We start from the raw sequence: 21,478 nt of genomic DNA on the forward strand, positions 1-21,478 counted from the left end.
TAAACAATCCTACTCTCAAGCCTTTCAGTAATGTTATGTTCCCGTCTCACACTGCCACAGGCTCCAACAGCAGTAGTAGAGTATAGGAGGAGCATTGCCCAGTGAGTTGTTCTTCCTATGGTCAGCCTTTCGATGTACAACAACAAGATCGGCTCAGACGTGGTAATTAAACACTGGCTTCTCAAGTTCGTGGTCTATATTCACCAAATGATTACACTTAATGCTTTCCAAATACACTTCACTGTTTTGACAAGTACCGGAGCTATACAATCTTCACTAGTTAGCACCGACACTGAACTGCACTGAAACGTAAACTGTAAACGAAAGTGACTCCCCTTGGCTCTTCCACCTCCTTATATAGTCTTGCATTACACTCGAATTTTCTAGTTTACTCTAGCACCTACAGTTACCAATTTCGAGACATCCAAAACACGCCAGAGTTTTCTTATATTACATAACACTCTAAATGCTCTAGCATACAAACTGAAATAAAATTACATAATGTAACAATTACAAATAAAATATTATAGAGAAAAAGAGCATAAAATTTTATGCATAACTTTACGTACTTCCTCTGCTCACAAATAGCAGGCTAACTGGCAACTCTGACTCGCAAGTGAAAAATACGAGAAGTACTGAAAGCCTTCCAGTACTTCCTATCTAGCAAATCCCGCTTCTCAATAGTAACTACTTTAATAAGTCATCAACAATTCCCCCACTAAAATCTTCAGACGGTAACATTACAAATGACCCGTGTGGTAAAGCGAATATCCTTGACAGTATATCTGCCAGATATTCTACGCTACAGGAAATCACCCAGAATGTCCCTGTACAAGAACTTGACTCTCGCGAAACTGTCCAACTAAAGAAACAGACTAGATACATACAATCCATCCTAGACAATTTACCAACCAACAAAGCTCCAGGCCAGATGGAATACCTCCCATTGCTTTGAAAAAGTGCTCCCTAGAACTTGCTCGTGTTCTAGCTAAATTATTCAGACTGCATACGTACTTCTTCATTCCCTAATTCTTGGAAAGAAGCCAATATCCACCCAATTCCGAAGAAGGGAAGTTCCTCTGACCCCTCTGATTACACGCCAATAGCTACCATATCACGTCTTCTCTTGGTAAAGTATTTGAAATTTTAATTAATAAGCACACAGTTAAACATCTTGAATCCAACAACTTAATTAGTGATAGACAGTATGGATCCACCATTGATATACTCAATCCCCTGACACACATCATCCATAAATCAGTTGATTAACGTGGAGAAACTCATGCAGTAGCTGTTGATAGTTCTAAAGCTTTTGACAGAGAGTGGCACCGTTCCCTGCCTTCCAAACTCCCTTGCTATGGACTAACGTCTATTGTTCCTCTGACTTGCTCCGATCTCAACGACAGAAAGATACGAATAAAAGCTGATGATGTATATTCCAATTACCACTCAATTAACGCCGGCGTGTCACAAGGCTCAGTTCTGGCTCCAACCCTATTCTTAATTCATATTAACGATCTATTTTCTGCCACCCATAATCCCATCCATTCATATGCAGATGACTCAAAACTTAACAGTTCATTAACACATAAACACCCATTTACAGTGTTTAATATCTCTAACAACTCAGTACAGCCATCTCAATAAATCAAGACTTATCTAGGATCACTGAATGGGGACAAAATAACCTTTCTCATTTAATGCTAGTGAAATCAAATATATACAATTTACTAATAAACAGACATTGCCAGTTTCCTATATTACCCTCAATGATACTAATATTCCAATCTCCAAAAGTACTCAAATTCTCGGTGTTTCACTTAAGAATGCACTTAGCTGGACGTCTCATGTCAGATCACTTGCTAAAACCGCCTCAATGAAACTTGGATTATTGTACAGAGTTCTTAACTTCTTCACTGACGAGCAGTTGGCTATAGCTAATGAGTTACGTGTGCTCTCAGCTGGAATATTGCTTACCCTTGTGGAATGGATGTGGAGAGGGTGACTAAAAACAACTAGACAAAATTCAGAATAAAGCTGTTAGAATTATTAATAACTCTGCTATTACACATAAACTACCTCCCCTACAGGTAAGAAGGAATGTTGCCTCCCTTGCATCATTTTACAGATCCTTTTATGGCAAATGCTCAGACGAAGTTGCATCCATTGTGCCACCTCTCCATGCCTTCCCCTGTGCTACACGGGCATCTGGTAGCACTCATGACTGAAATGTCACACTGCCATACGGCAGAACTTTTTTTTTTTTTTTCCCGAACTACTTCTCTTTGGAACTCGCTTCCCCAGAGTTGTTTCCCCCCAGACTTCAACCTACAGCTGTTTAAGTCCAACTGTTACAGATTTTTTATGAACAGAGGACACCAATAATCTGGTGTATGGATTACAGTACATATATTTTTTAATTTGTTTTTCCTTCCTTTGTTCTGTTATTCAAAAGAAAAAAAAACACGAAATTCAATGAGCCTTTGTTATTTTCTTACGAATGTGTCTCTTTGGTTAATGGACAAATCAATCCTTCACTCTCACTACCCCTCGCCATCAGTTATGGAGAAAAAGGTCATCGATTTTTGTCAGGTCAATACAACCCGACCGTATTTCCTCGTTCACAAATTTCTCAGCAGCAGACACCTCACATTATGAACAGTAGTATCGACGTTGAACCCCTTGAACTCGGGTGAGGTTCATTTCAGTATAGTCTTTGTCGCTGCCAGACGATTATTTAAGCTTGGAAGTAACACCTCTCGTACTTATTTTATTGTCTAACCCATCTTATTCGAAAAGTAAATCCTCGGCTGGCTAAAATAGTCAGGAGATGGCAAGAATAAAAAAAAAAATCCTCAGTTCAGTGCGTTAAGGAGGCTCTCCACAACCTCAGTAGTTCATTTTTTTTTAAATCTGGTACTTTAATGAATTTTTGTTATTTATGTAATCTGTAGCGATATAAGAAATTAACATCTTAACTACGTCATACTCATTCCTCACTTGTGTATATCACTACTCATACAAATTAACGTATACTCGATGTTATAGTTCACTTACATTATAATTCACTAATAACATCATTGGTATCATATGAGAGGTCATTGCGCTGTAATGAGCAAACTGAATCGCTAATGATGAGGTATTACGAAGCCTCCACAACCAATGAGAATATTGCTCAAGAAATATAATACAGTGATGACGTGGTTAGGTAAAAACATGTCGGGTGCCCATACATCACCTGACCTACTGTACTACGTACTGATGTCAACAGCTTTAGGGTATTGTTTTTAACTTGGCCCAGATTCGAGTCTTGTTTTTATTTTTTTACAGCTATTTCGCAAAGTTAAGTGGCAGAAAAAGAAATAAAACTATGGCTCTATGGCTCTATACCGTTTCCACAGCACTTTTTCTTGACTAGCATCACATTCAAGTGCCAATCTAATAGTACAACGCAGCATTCTAGGTGCAGACAATAAATTTTAGGCCAGGTTGGAGTAAATAGGGTGAGATTAAACATTCAGAATCAGAGGGAATCATACCTCAAATTATCACAACTCACACTGCCACACATCAGACTGCTATACAAACAAGTATCAAATGACAAGACTGTCACATCTAAAATTACCATATTGGGGGAGGCTGTAGCTCAGTCGGTAAAGAAGTGGCCTGCAAAGTTCAGATCCCCGCTGGGGCAAGGAACAGTTTAAGGATTTGAATTTAATAAATGCAGATTTTCCTTATCTACCAGAAGACCCGCCAACGTGTCGTAATAATACCCCCGCTAATACCAATACACCAGTCCTGTATGAGACAGCCCAAGCATGTACTCAATATGGACGGTGGGTGTTAGCGCCGATGTGGTGACATGCAGAGGTGTATGGTATGTACGAGGACTACTGGGCCTTGGGAGCAGGCTGTGAAGCCTATGCCCGGAGTCGGACACACACACACACAAAAAAAAAAAAAAAAAAAAAAAAGCGCTGCCACACCTACTACCACACCTCACACTACCCTACCACAAACTACCACACCACATACTAACACCAGGCGGTAACACCTAGCACTGCCACACCATACACTGTCACACCACTGACTGTAACAGCACTCAGTAGTCAGTACAGCACCAGACTGCCACACATACCTCACGCTGCCACGCAAATGTCACACCGCCATTTCTCACACTGCCGGACATACCCCGCAAGGCAACACTACCCACACTAATTAACTACTCACTACAGGTATTCTACCACAGACTACCACATTTCATACAGTCACACCACACAGTGCTTCACCTTCCGCCTCCTTTCTACCGCACAGATTTTTCTAACACCTTTTTGATGGCACACTTACAGCTACTAGCAGCAGCCGAGGTGAAGCTATTTCTCAAGTATAGCAAGGTTCCATTATTGTTTCAGAGACTTTTCGAGACTAATTTACTCCAGCTTGGCTCAAATTGCCATCTATACCCATCTTGAGTGTAAAATTGTATTAATCGATTTAACTATGATGCTGGTCGCAAACAAGCACTATGGTAAAAGTTTAGAGCCATACTACTGTCTTTTTCTGCCAGTGAGCCCGTGAAATATGCTACGAGAGGATGAAAATCTGCGCCAATATATATAGTAAAAAGTATGAAAGGTAGCAGGAAAACTCGAATGCCTACTGACTGTGCCAAAGTCATTGAGGCAGAGAAGCGGGTGTTGCTCTCCGAATCTTACCCCAGGACATCACCAGCAACAGTTAAACTTATGTCCATTTTCCAAGGTGTACTGATGGGTGAAGAGGGACAAAAGGTAAACAAATTGTGCCTAACAGTCCTACCAGTTCCAGAATCTATGTCGACTTCCTCCCGTTATGAGCTGGATGTCCTCACCAATGCAGCACCGGCTCTATAATGCACTACTGCATTATACTTCTGGCAACTGAAAGTCTTGTTCAGTTCCCGGACCGACTATGACCTACAAGTATGACCAAAAGTCCTTGACAGAGATTTTTCGTTTCCATGAACTCAATATACGATCCAAGACGTAAATTGATGGCCGCGAGTCATACTGTAGGCTTTGAGAATTGTTGATATTCTTTACTTTTTAACCATGCTCATCTCGGATATGTTTGTGACCGAATCCTACCCGAATAACACTACCCAAGAACACTGGATATACAGTAGTCCTGACACTTGGCCCCGCTCGAGCAGTTCACGTCATAATTGTTTGCAGACTCTTCTGTCCCTCCCTTCCTTCCTTCTGACTTACTGGCGAGACCCACAACAATTCAGGTGCTTGCCATGTTGGTCATTTTTTTTTTTTTTTCCAAAGTTACTTCTATGTTGCTCTTCTGGTTATAAAGATGTGACATCGAACGACAGCATATTTCATTATAAAGCACCGTACTTTCATTCCGCTTCATTCCTGGCAGTTGATATTCTCTGAAAGAACGTCTCTAAGAGATAGATAGATAGATAGATAGATAGATAGAGATAGATAGATAGATAGATAGAGAGAGAGAGAGAGAGAGAGAGAGAGAGAGAGAGAGAAACGGAAGGGGGGGGTTGAAAGATTTCTCTGTACGAGTACTAAACTTGTTAAACATTTATCTGTGTCAGTCCAAATTCCTTATATGTTAAGTCCATTCAGTCTGGTCGTGCATTCATTGATATATTCTTGTTACTTTCAGACGATTTTTAGCATAAGAAGGGAAATCAGGTTGTGCAGGGGTTTACTGAGACTGTGTCTAACCCCTCACTAGAAAAGGTCTCCCTAATTATACGCAATATCAACTGGATCTATCTATCTATCTATTGCCAGACGCCTCAATCTCGTTTGGGGTGGCCACAAACAAATCGCCTCCAAGTCGCCCTGTCCCCCGCCATTTCACTGCCCTGCTCCCAACTCACACGCCCCTCTCTCATATACCTCTCCACCCCATCCCTCCATCTCATCCTCGGCCCCCCCCTCCCTCTTCACCCCTCCACCTCACTCACATACACTCTCTTCGTCAGTCTTTCACCCTCCATCCTCTCCACATGGCCAAACCACCTCAGTGTGTTCCTCATAACGCTTCCTATCACATCCACATCCACACCACAACGCTCCTTTATATCCTCATTCGTCACCCTGTCTCTCCATGTGACTCCACAGGCTCCTCTTAAATAACTCATTTCCACTGCTCTCACTCTTGACTTGTGTCCTTCCAACAACGTCCAAGCTTCACTTCCGTACGTCAGAGTTGGTATCACAATACTGTCATGTAGTAACTTTTTCACTTCCATGCTCACTTCCCTGTTTCTTATCACTGCTTTCAAAGAACCAGCAACCTTTCTTCCCTGCTGTACCCTTTCAAGCACTTCACCCTCCAAACCTCCATCCTTACTCATCACACTACCCAAGTAATTAAACGTACTCACATTTTCCAATTCCTCACCATCCAACCTCGCTGTACATTCACTGACTTCACCTCTCTCAAAGACCATCACTTTACTCTTCCCTACATTCACCTTTAGATTCCGTTTCTTACACACTCTCCGAAACTCATCCACCAAGCCTTGCAGCTCCCCTTCGTCTTCACTCAACAACACAGTATCATCTGCAAACAACAGTACAGGGAGTTTCCAAACACTATCCTCTCTCACCAGGGCCACTCCAACATCCACTACCCTACCTTGTACCTCTTTTATTACCCCATCCATGTACAGATTGAACAACCATGGAGACATGACACATCCCTGTTTCAACCCAACTTTCAAAGAGAAAAATTCACTTAGTTCACCATCCACACGCACTGCAGCCTTCGCACCATCGTACATACTCTTCACAGCATTCAACAACTTCCCATCTACTCCATATATTCTTAACACTTTCCACAATCCTTGTCTATCCACCCTGTCATATGCTTTCTCCAAATCCATGAAAGCCGCATACAACTTCTTTCCCTTCTCTAGAAACTTTTCCACTAAAGATCTAAGAATGAATATCTGATCTACACAACCTCTTCCCTTCCTAAAGCCTCCCTGTTCTTCTCCAACTAATTTCTCTGTTCTTTCTCTAACTCTGTCAACAAGTATCCTACCATACACTTTTCCTATTATATTAAGAAGACAACTCCCCCTATGATTACCCCACACTTCTTTTTCCTCTTTGCCTTTGTACAAGGGAATAATTATGCCTGACTTCCAATCCTCCGGGACTCTACCTTCCTCCCAGGCCAATCTGCACATCTTCCATATCCATTCTACTACTCTCTCTCCCCCATGCTTCAGCATTTCACCACACACTCCATCAATTCCTGGGGCTTTCCCTGATTTAACTTTCTTCATTGCTTCCACAACTTCTATCTTACTGATGTCTTCCTGTCTTCTCACCTCCTTCCTTCTCCCAGCCATTCCCCAGCCACTTATACTCGCATTACTTCCATCCTCTATGTACAACAATTCCTTAAAGTGTTCTCTTCATCTGCTCACTTTTTCTCCCTTCTCCACTAGTAATCTACCATTTTTATCTTTCACTCCCCTGCTAACTTCACTTCCACCCTGTCTTACTCTTTTCACCTCTTTCCAGAACATTTTCTTACAGTCCCTCCACTTTACACTCAAATTCCTTCCAAATTCCTCATCCACTCTCTTCTTACTCTCTCTTACTAATCTTTTCACCTCTCTCTTTCTTTCTACATATAACTCTCTCTTCTGCCTCTCAACTTCTTCCACGCCCCTATTTCACATCCATTCATTGTATGCTTTCTTCTTTTGTGCCACAGCCTGTCTCACCTCTTCAGTCCACCACGCTGTTCCTTGCACCCCCCTCCGTCTTCTCTTCCTTCCACACACCACATCACATGCTGCGCATATTTCTTCTGTAAAAATCCTACACACACTTTCCACGTCTCCCATATGCTCCAATTCATATTTGCCTGATCGTTCCTCCACTTCTCTCTTATACTCTGCCTTTTTCTCATCCTCTTGTAACCTTTCCACTCTCCTTGCAACTACTCCTTCCTCTCGTCTTTCCCTTCTTCTATTCCTCCATCTTACTTGAATTCTAATTCTGGCCACCACCAAGTAGTGGTCAGAAAGTCCACTCCCCCAACCTCAATGAGCTCTTGCATCCATTACACATCCTCGCATCCTTTCATCCACACACACATAATCAATCACTGCCTTCCTTTCATTCAGTTCACCACCCACCCTTCTCATCACTCGCCATGTATACCTGTGGATCATTTTATGCCTGAAGAGGGTATTGGCTATCACCAACCCCCTCCCAGCACAAATGTCCACTAACGCACTCTTATTCTCATCTATCTTAGCAGGCACACCCCACTCACCAACTATTCCATCCACCTTCACATTCCCACCTTTACCATTCATATCACCAATCAAAAACACTCTCTCATTCCTTCCAAACTTTTCCATGCACACTTCTACATTTGTCCAGAACTCTTCTCTCACTCTTCTAGCACGATCTTGCGTTGGCGCATACACACACACAATCGCCCACATTTGTATTCCAACTTTCAACTTTACCCACACAATCCTTGACCCAACTGATCCATACTGTCTTATGCTCTTCTTCCATCTTTTATTCACAACTATACATACTCCTTCCTTTGCCCTCTCATTCTCACCTACTCCTGCACATATACCCCATCCATACTCCCATTCTCTCACACTTTCTCCTCTCCATTTTGTTTCAGTTATTCCACATACATCCACTTTCGCACCCTCAAGCACCTGGACACTCTCTCTTTCACCTCATCATTCGCTCCTCTTACATTCCAAGTTGCCATTACCAAGTCCTTTGTCCGGTCCTGGGTTGTCATCGTTTGGTCAGTCCTTGTCCGAGGCTTATTGTTTGTTTTTTTAGTTAGTTGTTTTCCGGATGTAGCAAATATAAATTATAAGTTATCGGGCGAAAGGGAATAACCAGCAGCCAACACAAATGCAATTAAATATTTCATTGCCTGAATCAAAATCTTACATGCACGAGCATCCAGGAGGGAAACACATACTGAAATTGGGTCAATCACGCTAGTTTATGCAGCGAAAAAAAAAAAAAAAAAAAAAATGGAAACGGCAGCGCTGGGATATAGAATTCGCCATAAGTTGTGTCAGTCGGAGGATTGGAAACGCGTCAGCTGCCGGAGTGTCGTTATATATGTGAACACGGTTAAATGCATAAACATAGACACAACACTATTATCATGCTCACACCACCCCTGATAAAACAGCGCACTGTGAAAATTCAAATTACAATAACAGCCTTTATCACAAGTGCTGATACGGAAAAAAAAAAAAAAAAAAAAAACGGTGCTGAGAACGGTAACGACGTTGCATGTAAAATATCTGGAAATAAATTATCAAAAATACAAGCTTATATACATCGGCAATTTCTGCAATCGTAATACAGTACTGGCCAAATATGAAATGTAAACTCAGTTTGGTAAACACACAGACACAGACACACAGACACACACACACACACACACACACACACACACACACACACACACACACACACACACACACACACACACACACACACCACTCGCAGGCTCAATAGTAATGCTCTCGCCTGCCGTCTGGCAGACGAGGGTTTGCACTTGCCCAGGAAGCGAAAAGTTTCACAAACGAAGTGGGTGGTTACTGATCCCCTTGAGGAAGGGGATGGGTGTGTGCGTGTGTGAAAGTCACAGCCTTACCTTTGGTTCGGACAATATGAGCTCTCAGCTCTCTTCCGGGAGGGTAAAAATATGTCGATCATGACGACCATCACGTTATCCTGACCGAGCCGGTGAATTACACACACACAAACACACACACACACACACGTTTATACATGTAAATGTGATAGAGCAGAGAGGAATGAATACCAGACTTTTAGATAGGAGAGCACTTCGACTATTTTGACGCTGGCTTACCGATCACTGACCTATCTTATCGATTACCTGAGTTGATGAAAAGTGTCAGCGCAGTGTTTTGAGTGTAGTGGCGTCAGAACATTGGTGAAAGGAAGAAGTAGGAGAAGCAGTTGAATAAAGGTTGTATTAGTATGATGTACGTCAAGTTAATGATGAGGAATTATTAAGGTTTGAATCACTTCGATGCGATGACTGTTTCTTCATGCTGTCGGCAGACGGTTTCATTCGGTTTACGATAGATTTTGAACTAAAGATTTCAGATACAGCCATCGACTCCCTTCGCTACAAGAGGTCCTTCCCAAACTGGTGGAAGGCTGATTACACTGAAAAATACGTCATCGTACTGAAAGGGTAGGATGGTGGTACTGTACGTGCAGGACATACTAAGCAGAATGAGTGAGGAACAGAGGCGGGATCAGGATGACGGTTTGTGAAGTGAGGTTAGAGATGCGGAAAGAGACGCAGTAAGGAAGTTGGAGGACAAAACTGAGACAAGCATGATCTGGAGGAGTGAAGCGAAGGGGGAGGCAAGGAAAAGTCGGAAGAGATTAACTGAGGCATTAGAGGCAGCGGAGTAGTAAACTGTGAAGCAATAAGAAGCTGTTTTGGAAGGAAGTGACTGCAATTAAAGAGGGAAGTTTGAGTGGCGCTAGGCAAGTGAAGGATGGGATGGTAGAGGTTAACATCTTCAATCCAATGACGTCTTTTATTTTGTTCTCGCTGCTACCAGACGATTTTATTCGGCTGAAGCCACCTGGTACTGAAGGCGTTAATAAAGACCGTGTCTAAGTTCTCCAGTTAAAAAAAAAAATATCCTGAGGTTATTAAGATCGTCTGAACATTGCAAGAAAACAACAAAAAGCTCTTTCCAAAATTGATACTGTAAATGGAAAATGTTACGTGCTGGGAAAATGCAGACAACATTTCTAGCAGCTGCTAAAATCCCATAGGGTCATCTTTAAGGTTAGTTACTATCTAAATCAATTGGACGAAGAGTTATCCTGAAGAAACAGAGATTAACAGTGAAAGACTGGATGTTTGCCTGGCGATGGAAAACTCAGGACAAGAAGAAAGTTGGGGTGAAATGTACGTTAGTGTCGAGAACTGCAGTTATGAAGAGTGCCGAAAGCAACAGACTGAACCTGGCATATGTGTAGAATAACACAAATCAAGCAAGAGTGCCTAATGGCTGCTAGAAACATATGTTCAGTGATGAGTGAAGAGAGAGGACATGATGCCGATATCTGCTGATAAGTTACTGCAAGAGCTGTAAGAAAGTGTTGATTAAGAGAATGAAGGAAAGCACGGATCAGAATTTGTCCCAAAAAGTTGTAAAAAAAACAAAGTAAACGGAGGGCTGACAGTTTGAACTATTCACCTGCTAAGTCAGAATTCAGGCATACTGGATGGTACTAAAGAGCATATTGAGTGCAAAGTACATCAGTCGCGGCCCTGTTAAGAATACTGTACGTATCATGGAGCAAGAACAGCAACAGATTGAAGGTAGACAGTGTGAGGTAAATCAGACAATGTATGATGGGAAGGGAACAACTAAGAGAATGAAGGTAGATAACACGAGGCTTTATACAGTACATGTGATGCAGAAAGAGAAACTAAGAGACTGGGTGACGCACTGAGTGAGAGGTTCGTCTTTAATTCTGGATTGAAACATACTGTCATGTTACCTTGGCTTTTCATTACCAGTATAGATGGGGTTCGGAGAGGGGAATGAGCAAGATTACATGGAATTGGAGTGATTCTGGGGTGAGGCAATGAGTGATAAGCTAAACTCTTTCAAGCTTATCAGTCTATTTATTCATTGCCATATACGCCTTAATCCAGTAAGGGGTGGCCACAGACGGATCGTCTCCACGTCACCCTGTCCTATATTATTTGCCTGACCTCCCTCCAGCTCACAACCCTTTCTCTCATACATCTCTCCAGTCCATCCCGCCATCTGATCCTTGGTCTCCCCTTCCTCCTATCCTTCTCCACTCCACTGACATACACGCTTCTAGTCAGTCTCTCATTCCCCATCCTACAACTCAACGACGCTTTTTATGTATCATTCTTATTACCTTGAAATTATTTTATTCATGTTAATCCCTTCAATCCGAGACAGTACGGTTATGTTATATTTATACGCCCATCTGAAGTAGCGAGAATGAACTAACCTAATTCGTCATCTTACAAAGGAAGTGGATGAGTGTGACTTTTAGAACTGGAAGGGTTATAGTCTTCGTCAAGCACCTGCACTAAGAAATGTTCTTCCAATAAAATCGTCTGAGGGTTGTAAAGACAAAAAGGAAAAAGATATCCTCGGAGTAAAGTGTTGAAGGATTAAGAGGTACTGACAGGCAATTAGAAGAGGGGAATACAAGCTTTGGAATGGGAATTTGGTACTATCTGTAAAAAAAAAAAAAAAAAAAAAAAAAAAAAAAAAAAAAAAATGAGAAGTAGAATAAACAAAGTCTGAAAAGGAAAGTATCTGCATCTGATTAAACATTAAAAAATATGAAAAGAATATGCTGAATGAGGAAGTGCTGAAGCATTTCAGCAGTGCAGTCTTGTTAATAAACTTTTTCTTAATTAAAATTTTATGTATGCTTTATTTTATGTATTGACTGGTGAAATAGACAGGCCGATGTTGTTTACCGAACTGACTAGACGATATGTGTGTATGTGTGTGTGTGTGTGTGTGTGCGTGTGTGTGTGTGTATCCGGTTATATATATATATATATATATATATATATATATATATATATATATATGTGTGTGTGTGTGTGTGTGTGTGTGTGTGTGCGTACGCTCCTGACTGGGAATCGAACCCTGGACCTCTTCGATAGAAGTCAAGCGCTGATACCGCTCGACCACGGCGTGAAAAAGCTATGACCTGATTTTTTTTTTTTTTTTTTTTTTTTTGACGAACCAGGTTAATCAGTTATTCATTCATTCATTGCCAGACGCCATGTATCCCAAACGGGGTGGCCAAGGGCTTTGAGTTAATTGTTTTACAGGGAGGGGCACTAATCCTCCACCAACCCCACTTGAGACGTAGGGAGAACGTTATGCCAACAGCATCTGGTGTTCCCAGGCGGTCACCCATCCGAGTACTAACTCCAGACACCTTCACTTGATACTAAATTGAACACAGCCAACAAAACACAATCTGAGAGTAGTAAATGCTAAGATATAAACTGAATAGGGAAAGGTAGATGAAAAAGAGCTATATCTGGAAATACTGAAAGGGAATGTTATATTAAATATGGTTCTCTCTCTCTCTCTCTCTCTCTCTCTCTCTCTCTCTCTCTCTCTCTCTCTCTCTCTCTCTCTCTCTCTCTCTCAAAAACCTACTATATAACCCACTACAGCACACAAGACTAGACACATACCTTGTACATTAACCTTTGGCTTCAAACAGTAGCTTCTTACGACCATAACATCACACAACTTATACTTAATCAACTTAACCATAATGATCTCATTGACTGGTTTAATTAACCATTCTATTCTATTTTAACCTATCAAACAAATCTAACATACCCTAGCCTAACCTACTCTAACCTAACAAATCCGACACCTTAACCTAACCTAACGTATCTACCTATTTACCTAACTATCCAATTCAGCAGAACCTGAGATATCTTACTTTACCAAAGCCTTAGCCAAACTAAAGCCTCTCCACTGAATTAAAGCCAACCTTGCTGAATTAAACCCAACCTTGCCTAACGTATATTAACTCAATCCTTTGGCTGCACTATAGTAACCTTATATTATGCTCTAGTACTGCCACAAGCTATATTCAGCTCCGAAGAAGTTAGACACCATCTTGATTAACATGGACTAGAAATATCATCTTTGCACTACTGTATATTCCTGTTAAATCCAGTGGTAGACTAGAATTAAGTAACTTTGAGCCATAATACTGAACTGAGAGTGAGAAGGTGTAAGCTATCTGTCTATCATAGCCTGATGCCTTAATCCCCACACCTCACACACCACATTTCACAACACACATTGAAAATACAATTCAAATGCTTGTTACTGCAACCTCACATCCCAATGCTCTAACTATTCTGAGACTATCATTATCTTGCTTAATAACTCACTTCACACACAAAGACAAACATTCTAAATGCACAAACAGTAAAAAATTTCAAATATGTCAATGCAACGTCACATCCCACCTCTCCTGTTCTACAAGACTGCCATTACCTTGCTAATTACTTCACTTCACACACCACACAATACACTTCACATGAACAAAAAGTACATTTCAAGCACCTGCCAAAGCAACCTCACATCCCAACACCTACCTATGTTGTAAGTCTGCAATACACCAACGCACAGTACCTCACACACACGCACACTACACTCCACACGCCAAAATCCACAGCAATATCTCGGTTCACATGCTTATCATCGCACTCTCATGACATCCTCTCCTGTCCTATGCACCTGATTTGATACTGTCTGTATCTGATTATCACAGCAATAAGTAGTCCAGTTTTTAAATTATAAGCAACGATCACTACAAAATTATTTACCTGTGTCTCAAATCTTCCTATTAGTATTCACGAGTTTTATTTATACACCCCCAAACTTTACGTTGCATCAGGCGGCATCCACAACAAATGCTTGCTGGAGTGGGTAGGTGTGGGTGGGAGTTTTATATCTGAAGTGGCTCCTCTGGACACGGGTGGGTGTGGGTGTGAGCTTTAAGGGTTAAAGTGATGGAGAACCACCACTCAGACCCACCCATGCCACAAGCATTTGGTGTGGATGTGGCCTTAGATTGCTTGTGTTTACATTTGTCATCGCTCATACAGCCACCAAACATTTTACAACCAAATCTGAGTGAATATCAAAGTGACAAATATGAGGAGCTCCATAGAGTAATCCTGAACATACCCCCCAAAAAAGTGGAAGATGTAATAATGAATTTTGGACACATGGCACCTTCAGAGTTCCTCTATGGAATACCTCATTATTTTTATGACAATGGAACCCAAAAGACACCATATGTAAAATGAGAGAGAGAAAAAAAATCCAATGTTTAAGCTCCATTTTCCTGGTGTATCAATTACTGCACATACGACATTAGTCCACAGAGAGTCTCATATAAGAGCAAAACAACCTGTAATAATGGTAACAGTAAAGTGTTACGGAGACTTTATTGCAAAAACTGGTTACGATGCATTATATATATCTGTTATGAGAGTGCAATTGTGGTTGCCTCTTATGACAACCAACGTTACGAGCACACGAAAATCTCACTTAAGATCTTTCATGACCTTATCAGTTATGCGAGGATATATTTCAATCACGACACACTAGGATCATTTCACAGCCCCACGCAACTCGGCAAGTGACAGAGCAGTTTTAATCCATCTCAGACACAACACGAGCGTCTTGAGATGTTGGAGAGACACATTACACGCGTGTATACAAATATATTTGTACGCTTTTGACTGGGACTCGAACCCTGGACCTCTTAGGTAGAAGTAGGCACTGATACCACTCGACCAGGCGTGATAAAAGCTGTTGCTTTTTTTTTTTTTTTTTTTTTGAAGAACCGGGTAAATCCAAAAATATATTTGTACACACGCGTGTAATGTGTGTCTCTCCAACATCTAAAGACGCTCGTGTTGTGTCTGGGACAGACTAAAACTGCTCTGTCGCTTGCCGAGATGCTGGGGCTGTGAAATGATCCTAATGTGTTGTGCTGAAAATATATCCTCCCATAATGGATGTACCTAGTTGGTCAAAAAAAAAAAAAAAAAAAAATCAGGTCACAGTTTTTCTCACGCCGTGGTCGTGTGATATCAGTGCCTGACTTCTATGTAGGAGGCCCAGGGTTCGATTCCCGGTCAGGAGCGTACAATATATTTGTACACACGCGTGTAATGCGAGTCTCTCCAACATCTAAAGACGCTCGTGTTGTGTCTGGGATAGATTAAAACTGCTCCATCACCAGCCGAGTTGCGTGGGGCTGTGAAATGATCCTAATGTGTTGTGAGTGAACTATATCCTCCCATAATGGGTTTACCTGGTACGTTAAAAAAAAAAAAAAAAAAAAAAAAATCAGGTCACAGCTTTTATGACGCCGTGGTCGAGTGATATCAGTGCCTGACTTCTATCTAAGAGGTCCAGGGTTTGATTCCCAGTCAGGAGCGTACAAATGTATTTGTACACACGCGTGTAATGTGTGTCTCTCCACTATATATATATATATATATATATATATATATATATATATATATATATATATATATATATATATATATCATGTATGCCGCAAATGAGTCACCCTGGGTACACAGACCCACCACGTGTAGGCTCCTCGTCAGCGCTGCTGTAACCATTGTGTACCTCTCAATATATCCGGGTTCCTTGCAGGGATGGACTAATGTCTGCGGTATGCACGCACCCAGGTTTCTTGGCCAACAATACTCACAAGAAACAGAGATTTTGTGAATTCATATAGCGTATCATGAGTATATTCAAGGAATTCCTAGATGCTTAAATGAGACATTACTATAAGCTTTTATTTTACCTGTGTCAGAAAGGCTTTGGAATACTACAGCGAAAACGCAAAGACGGATAAACAGAAAGACAGACAAAGAAGCAGACAACAAAAGAGCGGAGGTGACTCCCCCCCCCCAAAAAAAAAAAAAAAAAAAAAATCTATCCCCCTCCCATTTAACTGAGAAAGTTAACGTAGGTCTTTTCAGCCAAAAATTTCTTAGGACATTCTTAGGCTACTTTATACTTCGTGGTAAAAAGTTAGAGGTAATTTGAAGGAATTTTCTATGGGTTATTTTTCAGAGGTGTTTGAAAGTTGAAGGCGGGTGTATTAGGGAGGAGGGGAAGGAGGGGTAACCTATGCCGGAAACTTGCTTAATTCATTCAGTCCAACGACATATATTTCTTTGAACTCTTGCTACGTATCTCGGGACGATTTCATTAAGTTTTGGAGAGAATCAACTGGAGGGATGAAATGCACCATTAACTGACCTCCTTCTTGCTTGAAATTCTTTCCACTGAAGGAATCTTTCCTAAGCTTAACAAAATCGTCTAACTTTAAAAAGAAGTACATCATCGTGGTGAAGGAATGAACGCTTTGACTGCACTGTTCAAACTTAAGTATTACATTCTCATGAACTCCTGGCTGATTTTTTTTCTGCCGAGATAAAGCCTACTTAGATTAATTACAGTCCCTTCAACACTGCAACGTTGGGGATTAGGCATTTTATTATTCTAGTTCATTACTGTCGGTTTTATTGATCTCTGAGAGACACCCCACTCTGTCGAAGGTTTTACATGACACAATTCCTTCAACCAAGGATTTCTTTTATATATTTCGATTGCTGCTATCAGATGGTTTTGTTTACTTTCCGGGAAACTTTTCGAAAAGGAGTAGTGTGACATAGTCTTCAATAATCCTCTTACTACTATTTTCATTTGGATAGGTGAATTCGTAGCGCTTCATCCCAAGCGATTTATTTAGCATATTACACTTTATATATTTATTACACGTTATAAATATATAGCCTACCTTTTGAGCCTCGGCATACTTCGCAACAGAACCAAACAAGAAGGTATAAGGTACAATGTCTTGGAGGAGTATGACAGGGGTAAAAACATACATAGACTCCAGGTGCACACGCACTGATCAAAAAAGACATGTCGAAACGCTACCAGTGATGAGCAGTACGGATATTATAAGAGGGATAAATTCCATCAGTCCGCCGACGTCCCTAACATTGTAGCTTTCTCATCATCAAGCGATTCTGTTCAACATAATGGGCGGCCCCTCTTAATAAATCGGTTAATGGCTAGTACTTCTAACCTTTTCACTACCAAGCTACTACTTGTTGTAGTAAAATATAAAGACAGCATCGTATTAAGGGCTTAACTCTCTTATAACTAGGCTTACTGCACCGTTCATCTCCAGCTTACACCAGACATTATATATATATATATATATATATATATATATATATATATATATATATATATATATATATATATATATATATATATATATACATTATATATATATATATATATATATATATATATATATATATATATATATACATTATATATATATATATATATATATATATATATATATATATATATATATATATATATATATGCGAGGGTGAATCACAGAAACATTAGAAATCTACTACTGTCACTATTATTTCACTTGGTCGAGACAGCTCTAGTATTTTATTCCCGATTTCAGCTAAAAGTATGCTATAAAAGCCTGAGTATTAAATAAAGGCCATCCACACCTAACGAACAACACACGACCCATTTAAGACATGGAAAAAACACGACATCCAGCCATCTTCTCGCCATGAGCACCTTATGTCAAATGATGTGTTTCTTATTTAAATGATGTGTTTCTTATTTTATTCCTCCTATACTCAGATGTTGGAGTGGATGTTGGAGTGGCCCTGGTGAGAGAGGATAGTGTTTGGAAACTCCCTGTACTGTTGTTTGCAGATGATACTGTGTTGTTGAGTGAAGACGAAGGGGAGCTGCAAGGCTTGGTGGATGAGTTTGAGAGAGTGTGTAAGAAACGGAACCTAGAGGTGAATGTAGGGAAGAGTAAAGTGATGGTCTTTGAGAGAGGTGAAGTTAGTGAATGTACAGCGAGGTTAGATGGTGAGGAATTGGAAAATGTGAGTACGTTTAAGTATTTGGGTAGTGTGATGAGTAAGGATGGAGGTTTGGAGGGTGAAGTGCTTGAAAGGGTACAGCAGGGAAGAAAGGTTGCTGGTTCCTTGAAAGCAGCGATAAGAAACAGGGAAGTGAGCATGGAAGTGAAAAAGTTACTACATGACAGTATTGTGATACCAACTCTAACGTACGGAAGTGAAGCTTGGACATTGTTGGAAGGACACAAGTCAAGAGTGAGAGCAGTGGAAATGAGTTATTTAAGAGGAGCCTGTGGAGTCACGTGGAGAGACAGGCTGACGAATGAGGATATAAAGGAGCGTTGTGGTGTGGATGTGGATGTGATAGGAAGCGTTATGAGGAACACACTGAGGTGGTTTGGCCATGTGGAGAGGATGGAGGGTGAAAGACTGACGAAGAGAGTGTATGTGAGTGAGGTGGAGGGGGGAAGAGGGAGGGGGAGGCCGAGGATGAGATGGAGGGATGGGGTGGAGAGGTATATGAGAGAGGGGGGTGTGAGTTGGGAGCAGGGCAGTGAAATGGCGAGGGACAGGGCGACTTGGAGGCGATTTGTTTGTAGCCACCCCAAACGGGATTGAGGCGTCTGGCAATAGATAGATAGATAGACTATACTCAGATGACTTTATTCATATCAGGTGTAGTATTATTGAAGGGATTATTAACACTGTGCTGAACTTTCACCCTAAGAAGAAAGTGCGTCAGGAAATCGTAACAATGAAATAAAAATAATGCATCTGTATCTGTCTATAGCCAGACGCATTAATTCCGTAAGGGATGGCCACAAAAGAATCGTCTCCATGTCCCCCTGTACCCCGCCATCAGGCTGCCATATCTCCAACTCACATCCGACTCTCAAATTCCTCTACATCCCATGCTCCCATCCCTTCCCGAGTCCTCCCCTCCTCTCCTCCATCTCACTCATATACACTCAGTTAGCCAGTCTCGCTTTCTCCGTCCACTCCACCTGGCCAAACCATCTTTGCCAAATGCAATACAGCACATCCACATCAGCATCACAACGCTCCTCAATCTGCTCGTTTGTTTGTCTGTCTCTCTCCTCGTGACTTAACACGCTTCTCTGGGATAATTCATTTCCACTGCTCTCACTCTCAACTTCTCTCCATCCAGTAATACAAACCCCAGTGTATTGTGGGAATTAAGGCACTGGGCCGTAGTCTCGTCGACACGGTAGAGTTAGTATTATTATTATTATTTTTTAAAATTCAAGTCGATTACATTCTTCATGCTTTACTACAACACCGCTCGCAAAGCAAGAGCTGGGTACTGCTCTAGTGTGTGTGTGTGTGTGTGTGTGTGTGTGTGTGTGTGTGTGTGTGAGAGAGAGAGAGAGAGAGAGAGAGAGAGAGAGAGAGAGAGAGAGAGAGAGAGAGAGAGAGAGGTAACTCTGACAGTTTCCACCCATGTACTCCAAACTTGATGAAAGGATTGAGAACCAGCAAAGGATTAAGTCTTGTCTTTCGAGAACCATAGGTCAAAGATCATGGTTACAGGACAAGGTCAAAGTTCAATCTAGCAGGATCAACTTGAGCAGTTTTTATCCGACTGAGACCAAGCAAGAGTTGACAATACAGCAAGAATGAGGAGTTAATTTTGTCAACGACCAATCAAAAAGGTCAAGGTCTCGTGGTTAAGACAGTTTAAACATTTTATCCGATTTAGACCAAACTTTGTGGAAGGGTTCAGGGTTACGTGTGAATAAAAGAATTCGATACTGAAAACAATTAAATGTCAAAGTCACAGGATAAGATAAAAAGTCGAGTCACATAGCAAGGTCGATTTAAACAGACTTGGTCTAATTTTGATTAAACTTTGTGACAGAGTATGGGGTAAAGAAAGGAGTAAGGGATTCGATTTCGAGAACACTTCGTAAAGCAAACGTTTTGTCTTATAAGTCAATCTAATTTGAATCGACCTGGACCAAAGTTTGTGGAAGGACTAAGAGGCAATCAAAAAATGAAGATATCTAGGTCACAGGACGAGGTGAGGTCAGGCACTCTCGATCCAGTTTAGACCAAATCTGGTGGACGTGTTAAGGGTCAGACAAGAATGAAATTATTTGATGTTGAGAGCAATCGGCCATGACCAAGGCCACATGGCTAAGCCAGTTTCTCCAACAAATACTTCATTCTAATCTCTCCACTACACTTCATCATCTCTTGACATTCTTTTCATCATCACCTGCTGCCTTACCATTCTTCAACCGCTTCACAGCATTCTTTACGTCTGCGATGTCACATTTCCCGACACTTCTTTCCCTCTCTGCTCTGATTTCACTATTGCCATTCAAAATATTCTCTCCATCTGCTCCTTAATTCATTTCGATTGGTTTGTAATTTTTCACTTTATCATGCTATACACAATGGGCTCTTAGACCCACTGGTGGGCTAGGGTGTTGCAATAATCTCTGAGTGTTCCATCGTGTTGTTACCATTTAACGACCTTGGTTGGCTTAGGGTGATTCTCCCGATACTGCTATGGTTAATAAGGGCTACATCTAACCCCTCAGTAAGTCTCTCTCTGGCTGAATACAATCGTCTGGCAGCATGATTTGAATATGATAAGCATCATAGGAATGAAAGAGTTAATGACTGATTTTGTATATTACATTGTAACCCTCTCAGTATGGTGGCGTTTTGTATTCTTTATTCTTGCCATTTGCAAACCATATTATCCAGCTCTTGAGAGCAGTTTCGAACTTCTGGATTTGCCAATAGCGCTCATTAATCTCTTCATAATGAGATGGTTTTCTAAATTAAACATTTTAACCTTACCTAGAACAAAATGAAAAAATAAAATGTTTTCGGACATTCATACCGGTACCGTTTTAATATT

This window comes from Coenobita brevimanus, chromosome 38, assembly GCF_032717465.1.
Source record: "Coenobita brevimanus isolate Jiangsu-jjx chromosome 38, ASM3271746v2, whole genome shotgun sequence".
Classification (NCBI taxonomy): Eukaryota; Metazoa; Arthropoda; class Malacostraca; order Decapoda; family Coenobitidae; genus Coenobita; species Coenobita brevimanus.